Source organism: Lepisma saccharinum, chromosome 2 (assembly GCF_977018435.1).
Source record: "Lepisma saccharinum chromosome 2, izLepSacc3.1, whole genome shotgun sequence".
Taxonomy (NCBI): domain Eukaryota; kingdom Metazoa; phylum Arthropoda; class Insecta; order Zygentoma; family Lepismatidae; genus Lepisma; species Lepisma saccharinum.
Window position 1 is genome coordinate 2,097,674 of NC_139230.1, and position 8,555 is coordinate 2,106,228.

General features: G+C 41.9%; 1 protein-coding gene across 1 annotated transcript in view; it reads right to left on the reverse strand.

Moving 5' to 3' along the window:
• LOC145983856 (ankyrin repeat domain-containing protein 16-like) overlaps positions 1 to 8,555 on the reverse strand; it is a 68,654-nt gene that overhangs the window by 58,912 nt on the left and 1,187 nt on the right. The window lies entirely within an intron of this gene.

An 8,555-nucleotide genomic window follows, 5' to 3' on the forward strand; every position in this document is an offset into this window, starting at 1 on the left:
TTTGGTACATGAGGTTGGTTGCCAAGCACATAATAGACATAATGTCCTATGAGAAATTGCACTGCACGTGTTCTTGTGAGAGGAAAATACTGAAACTCTGGAGCTAATATGTGGTTCACCGTGAACTCGTTCGGGGAGCGGCGGCATATGATTCCAAGTAACTTCTTAAGGTGTTTACAATGTTCCACGACTGTTACACATGTCGTCAGTCGATGCACTGAGGTGTCGTCCTCTGCACATTTGGTACAATGGGAGTTGTCTGCCATAAGGTATCTCTGCAATCGTACTCTAGTGACGATAGCATCGTGTACAGTTAAGTACCATATGGAGCGCACTCGATTGGGGAGGTGGGTCGCCGCTATGTTTCTCCAGCGCACATTGGGGAATAATGGGACAATACGCGGAATATGTTTCATCCGGGTTTGCAGCATTTTTGATAGAGATTTGACTGTTATATCAGAAGGATCCACACTTGGAAGGAGCATCGACATGTAACAAATTTCCACTATGGTTGTTCGTAAATAGAGAAATTTAGTGGGTATAACACCTGGCTAAATTGGGGCACATAGTTCCACTTGATCCAGCATGGAGCGTAGCACACGAGCCGTGATGCTATCTTGATGCTGGACTATCATGGTGATATGGCGGTGCAAAAATAAGGCTTGCGCTTGTCGGTCGATACTGAGCAGGTTTAGTCCTCCAAGGCGAGTTGGTAGACATAGTGTGTTATGAGCTACATGGAACATGTGACCGTGCCAGAGAAAGCGTGTGATCATTCTCCGGAATCTCGCAGCCGTTTGGGTAGGCACGGGTAGTATTTGCGCCACATACCATAGTTTCGAGAGTGCATAAGTGTTGACATATTTGATTCTAGCGCTTAGTGACAGTTGGCGGAGTCGGTTGAAGTGTAATACTGCTTGTATTTTAGGCACTATGGTTTGAAATGTGTGGTTGGAAGTCTCGACCAGGTTTCTCGAGAAGTAGATCCAGAGTACTTTCAATACGTCCGTCACGGTCATTGGGACAGATTCTGTCCAGTTCCATGCCATTGTCCACAAGGGTAGTATTTTTGATTTTTTCAGGTTCAGACACAAGCCTGTATTTACTCGTAATTGTTCCAAGATTTCCATTAGGTTAACATAATCCTGATGATCACGCACCACCACTGTGACATCGTCGGCGTATGCAAAAGCTCGGTAGGTCATGCCATATGCTCGTATTCCTCGTAGTCGTTGATTTATTTGGTGTAGGAAGGGGCTAAGAGCTCTACAGAAGGCGAGGAGTGAAAAAGGGCAACCTTGCCTAACAGAGCGTTGAAGAACAAACGGCAAGGATAATGTTCCATTTACACACAAATGTGCACGAGCCTGGGTGCATAGGCTCTTTATCGCTTCTACGAAGGATTCTCCGCATCCAACGTGAGTTAAATGCCGAAATAGATAGTGCTGGTACAATGAGTCAAATGTTCCTTTGAAGTCCAGGGCCACTAGAGATGCTTCCGAGTCAGGGGCTTCATTCATTACAGTAACGATGTCTCGTATGCTGGTGAGGACGGTAGTTATACGCTATTACCATTAGTTCCGTGCACACATTGATGGGGGCCTAGTAGGGTAGCTGCATGGTGTTGTAGTCGGCGCGTTAATACTCGTGCCAATATTTTATAATCGGCACATAACAAAGTGATGGGGCGATAATGTTCAGGTGTTAAGGGATGTATCACTTTTGGGATTAAGACTATGGCACCTGTCGAGCTTGTACGACCTAGCTTCTTCTGCGCAAAAACAGGCATTGAGCCACCGCATAAGCACGTATGCCATGGTAGGCCAAAATGTTTGAAATAATTCAATCGGTAGTCCGTCTATTTCCGGGATTTTTCCTTTTTGAGCTTGTTGGATGGCCGCTTCCACTTCTTCCTTGGTGAAGGGTTGGTTTAAAATGGCTTCATCTTCCCCTGATAGCGTGGGGATATCGGGGTATGACACGTGTTCTTCTTCCGCCTGGGATGCCTTAAATTGTGCTGCTGCAAAGTGTTCATATGGGCATGCACGAATGTCTGAGGGTTGTGCGAGGCATTCGTCCCCTTGTTGCAATCTAGTTATGAGTTTCCTTTTCCCACTTCGCTGTTCTGCGCTTACATGGGCAATACTGGCTTGTTCTTGGGGGTCAATTGTTGAGAGGCGACTTCTCACCACGAAACCTGCCATTTGCTCGTGGTGCATCCTCAGTAGGACAGATTCTATGCGTTTCAGTTCCTGCAGGACTGGGTCGCACTGTATGAGTGGTGTCGTCAACTCGTGGAGTACGCGGTAATAGAAGTTGTATTGTGCATCATACGTGTGTATGCTATACAAAAATGCTTGATTGACGGCTTCAGGAACGTGTCCCACCATGTAATGATGTGAGTTTGGCGCCTGCTCATATTTTCCCACTCCTTCCACTTTTGTTTGAAGGCTGTTCGAAATTGTTCATCTCGAAGAATCCCACTATTAAGTTTCCAGTATCCCCGTCTCCGAACCGCAGTTTTGGCAACCATGTCTAGTTGCACACTGAGGTGGTCGGTGAAGCAAGTGGGAAAAATCTTTATAGATGACACTTTGGGTAATAAGTTTGCACTTAATAGAAACGGTCTAATCGACTGGCCGAGTCTGGACGTATGAAGGTGAATCCTTCCAGTTGTTGGTGCTCGGTTTCCCAGACATCTTCTAGGCGAAAGGCCGCGACCAGAGTAGAGAGACTAAGGGATGAGTTAAACCCTGGATATTGATCTTGTCGTCGTAACACACAGTTAAAGTCCCCAGCAAGGACAATATGTTGGTGGTTGCCCCTTAAAGTTGTCGCCACTTCTGTTGCATAGAAAGTGTTTAGTGCCTCGCGGGCCACTGATCCTGAAGGCGCATAGATATTACAAAACCAGATTTTACCTAATTCGACGCACGTAATTCGCCCAGAGGGAAGCAGGAAAGTTTTGTTAACAGGTATACCTTGTCGTACCAAAATGGCAGTACCTGTGGCGTTGTATGTGAAATTATTATATATAGGGTAGTCGTGGCCACATGTAAAATCGTCTGTACCGACCTCTTGAAGGAAAAGAAGATCTAGAACACTTTGCTTTATATAATCAGTTAAGGCATGGTGTTTGACTGTAGAGGATAGTTTGTTCAGATTTAGTGTGGCAAAATGATACACGGGAGCCGTCATATAACACACTAATGATATAAACAACCAAAACATTGCATGTATAGGTTTTCTAAAGAATCAGTATTTAGAATGTTCGTCATCGTGGGGTTGGGGGTGTTTTCAAAGGGTTGGGCACACTTGGGGCTAGACTTCACTGGCGATGGTGAACGCTGTTCTTTCGTTTTCTTCGCCGGGTGGGTGTGATTCTGGTCTGTGCTACGTGGCTTCTTCCTCTTCTTCTTTCCCAGTGTGGGTGAAGATGGGGTCGGCAATGATGGGGGTTCTAGAGTCAGGTCCATGTTTGGCGTCTGCGAAGAAACTGCATCTACTGGTGGTGAGTTCTCGATGGTTTTCACAGGAGTCATCTGCTTAGTATGGACACTTAGCGGCATGATTGTAGTCTCGTCATTGGGAGATACTGGAACCTGCATGGGATCGACAGAACTTCTAACACTAGGCAGGGTGCTGTTTTCTTCGGTCGGCGTTGAAGGGACATCCTGTATTGTATCGGAACTGGCGTCTACAGTTGATTCAGTTTGCGCCTTGGTTATTGTAACTGGAAGTACTGTCTGATCATTGTGTATCACTTCTTCAGCGCTGTTGAGGTTGAATGGGGCGGGTCGCACTCTCCCTGCGTACGAGTTATCACTGTTGGCCTCTGGCGACTAGGGCATTGGTTAAAGAATTGATCGACCGCAACACAGAAGGAACACGTACGCTCTTGACCATTGTACGTGACCCAATAACGGCCGCCACTGATCGTAACGTATGAAGGTATCGCACGGGACAAGTTCATCTTCACCAATTTTCTTCCGGTTCTCACTGGGTGTATGTGGTCTTTTGAGTACGTTTCGTCATCAAGGAAGATCACCTGTCCGTAGTTAGATAGTACAGAATATAATGCTTCATCTGACATTTCACTCGGCACGACGTGCAGCCGCACTATCACATGATTTTCATCTGCCCACGTCATTATCACTTCATGTTCGCCGTCATCGTCATTATACATATACACTCCTTTCGACTCGCGTAATAACTGTTCACCCGTTACTTTAGACAATAGTTTCACAAAAACACATTTTCTATAATTGTCCACTTCTATACTTACAGCCTGTTATGGTTCCAGTTTCAATGTCATACTTATCCAGCGATGTAGTTCATTTGACGTGGGCTTATTTCTCACTTCTCTAAAGTTCAATTTCAACATGTTCACTCGCTTGATAGCCATTTTCAAGACTGGACGATTACGTAATACACCCGCACCGTCTCAACTACACGCTACGGGAGAGAGCACCGATCCACCTTCCTCCTTCCGCGGTTCGCGCGAGACTGACTGAGCCACCGCGGCCACTAAATAATAAAGCGTTAAATATTATTTTCATTATTTCTTTGTTCATATACTCTTTACTCATTCTCATTGCGTACCATAGGTTCCTGTGTGCCTCATTTACGACCCTTTCATCATGTGTTGCAAATGTAAGTTTTGAATCAAATGTAACTCCTAGATCTCTCACCTCGTTAACCCTTTTGATTTTTGTGTTATTTATTTTGTAATTGAATTCAATTTGCTTTCTGTTGCGCGAGTATGTCATCGCGCAGCATTTTTCTATGTTTAGATTAAGATCATTTATTCTGCACCATTTTGTTACTGTATTGATTTCATTTTGTAACGATTTGCAGTCATCAATATAACAAATACTCCTACCGAATTTTAAATCATCCACATACAAGAGTCTGTATGAGTCACACAGGTACTTTGGTAAGTCATTGATTAGAATTAGAAACAACAGAGGTTCGAGATTCGAACCGTGGAAGACTCTTGAGAAAACTGCGAACTCTTTTGTTAAAATTCCTTTATAAGATATGTTCTGCTTACGGTCTTTTAGATAAGAAGCAAAGAAATTAAATGCTGGTTTGGAGAAGTCGTAACACGAGAGTTTACTCAACAAAATATCGTGGTTTACTCTATCGAAGGCCTTGGATATATCTGTATAGATGACATCTACCTGATTTCTTTCTTCTAGATTAGTTGCAACGAAATGACTTAGGAGGCATAGGTTCGTAACAGTGGATCTACCCGGGACGAGGCCGTGTTGGTTTGTAGATATTACTGGGGATATGTGTGACAACAATCTTTGATAAATAAGACATTCGAAAACTTTTGCGGGTGCAGACAATAAAGCTATGGGCCTATGCTCTTCAATGTTACCGGTGCCACTATTTTTGGGTACGGTACCCACTTTAGATGTTTTCCATTTCGTGGGAAATACAGACGTAGCTAGGGAAAGATTGAATATTTTCATTAGGGGTAGGGCTAATAAGCTTGCACATCTGTTTAACACGTAGGGCGGAATGACGTCAGGGCCATAGGATTTCTTTGGTTTTATTTCTTTGGTGGTAATTCCTGTAAGCTTTTTCAATTTGCCTTTTGGTTATTTTGCGGAGAGTTTCAAACTGTACACGATGAAAGTTGGTATTACCAATTGCGCGTTTCCATATCTTATGGTGGTGGGATTTGCTTTTAATGTGTTTAATTATGCCATTGGTGAACCAACTAGGATAGCGTGATGTTATAGATTAGTTTCTGTACGGGACGATGGCTTCGAAAACTTTATCAAGATTTTAGTAAAAAATATCAAGCGCGTAATTTACATTCTTTTGATTGGATATTTCTTCCCAGTTGATGTTAGCAATTTCATGGTACATTACTTCAAAGTTTGCTTTTTGGAAATTACGTATGCTAATTGTTTTCTCTTTATTTGCTTTAACGTGTTTTGAAACAAAGAATTCGATGCTAAGTTGTGGGTGATGTTCATCCTCCGGTACTAACGTTTCAGTTTCTTTACAGACCGACACGTTTTGGATGTTAGTCAGAACTAAATCTAGTGTTTTGTTGTTGGTGTTTAACACATTGTTTACACTAATTAAATTATAGTAAGACATAAAGTTGGAGAGAGTTTTAGATTTTTGCGAGCCTTTGCTGAAATCATAATTAGAACAATGTTTGCCTACTGGTTACGTTAAACATTTTGCAAAATATTTTGTGAATTGTATTATATTAAAGTTGAAATACATGTGTTTGACACCCGACAAACATATAGGAATCCCTTGTTTGATCATTGACTTCTTGGATTACAGTGTCATCATTAATATTTCATATTAAGTTTCATAGAGAGAAGTTGATTTAATAGGGTGCAAATAATTTTACGGGGCGACATGACATTCTCTTTAACATTTGTTTTTCATATAGATCGTTTGGCTCCCAGGGCCGAAGCCCGCCGCCCCATAGCTATGGCTCTGAACTTGGACTATAAGAATAGCGGACATTGCGAGCGAAGTGAGCAAGAAAATTTTACGAAAAATATTTTCGTTTGTATAAAAATAAAATTTGAAATGGAGGGGGGTAATTGCCCTCTGTGCTCCCTGCAAGTGCCCTTGGCCGTCTGGAAGAAAAATGCAGGGAACACGTGAGAACTAATTCTATCTTGAGTATCCATTTGTCCTGCTATTCTTAGATTCTCCTAGTCTTGTTTTTCTACTTCAATGTTTGCTTCCTCAGAATGGACTTCCGTCCAAGGTCGGAGGGGGGGCAATGCCCCTTGCCCTCCTGTGGTTGCAGCACTGTTTGTGAGTGTTTCATCATCAATTTCACTTATAACACCATTAAGCCTTGTTTCCATGATTATGAAAAACTAAATATGCTGACCAAGGCAGTAATTTATTTTATTAAAAACATAAACTAAAACGTAACGTTTCAACCTTCTAGCAAGGTCTTCATCAGGTCTTGATACAGAGTCTGATGAAGACCTTGCTAGAAGGTTGAAACGTTACGTTTTAGTTTATGTTTTTAATAAAATAAATTACTGCCTTGGTCAGCATATTTAGTTTTTCATAATCAATTTCACGTTATCACTTATTGTTGCGATTAGCTAGAAGTGGCAGAAAAGCAATGCTAAGCAACACAAATCAAATATCCACTCCCCCTCTCTACCACATGAATCACTATATCACTATTTCCAAAAGGTAGACTTGGGAAACAAAGATTTAAGCAGTTGAAAGTTCATAGCAACACATTCAAGAAAACATCCAAACACATTAGGCACTACTCAAAATGTCACAATGTTCTAGATACTGAAAATTGCGAAATAATTTCCCGAAGTCTGAATCTCGAAGGGAATCCCCCCCCCCAATCCTGATACAACATTATACGAAATCCCACACACCTTAGTAAATCACAAAATCAATAAGTGTCTTTGTAATGTTGCTAGAGTAACACATGATATAATTGTAAAGATTAGTGAGAATTTCAGGTAGGAATGTGTTCTGTATTTTCCACAGGGGGGCAAAGCAGGCTTTCAGGAGGGGTTTCCCCACTTGCCCCTCCTCTAGCTACGGGCCTGTCCATGTTGAATATGTGTAAAACATATCTTGTACATGAAAGTTATGCATGTTATATGTACAAAGAGAATTATCTTCGGAATGCATTTATCATTCATTTTCTGCCATTCAAAACTACAGTTTGTATGCTTCTTTTCCATTATTAGCTAATGTGAAATTGAACGTGTTGAAAAATTATTTCAAATCGTTTGTTCCAAACCCTTTTGCGTAATTTATGAGGATAATAAATCCTTTATTATCCATGCGCTATTCGTTTTTGGCTGGAGTCGATACTTGTAGTCAGTCGAAATTATTTCCCGATTTTTCGGTATTCCGAACAGTTTTAAATTTTGAACGGCTGTGTGTGTTGAAAGCATTTGATTCTCGATGTTTTATTCTCGTGTCTGTTTCGGAAGTAAGTCCGTTTCCATTCTAGAAATGCGATAATAATCACTCATTCAGGTGAAATATTGTGTAGAATTCGTGATATTACAAGTGTACGGAAAACGTGAATATTCGTCCTCAAAATTTCCCGGATTTATAGGGGAAATGACGAACATTTCTCGTCCCAACCCAAATATTTCAGTTCCGCTACTTCCGCACACATACATCACGTGCAGAACTGTCCAGTCGATAGACTCTCTACTACCCCAGCTCTACCCGTTCCGATTCGTTCATGAACGGGTATCTATTATCGCACAACATTTGAGCAACCTTATGTTCTGACGTCACAGGAGATAGCTTTTTAATTTTAGGCTAGATGCCTACGTTGTCAGGTTAGGCTAGCTAGGTTTAGTTCCCTTAGCCTAAATTATAATTTTTCATTGTATTTATGCTAATGGAACCTAACCTAAAAGGCCTGATCTAACCTCGTCCGCAGTCCTCATCTGACGTCAGTACACAAGGTAGCAAAACTATTGTGCGGAGAGGAAGATCCAGACGCATATACACAGCAACACAGTACAGTGTGTGGGATCCCGAAAAGACGGGACCGGGATCGG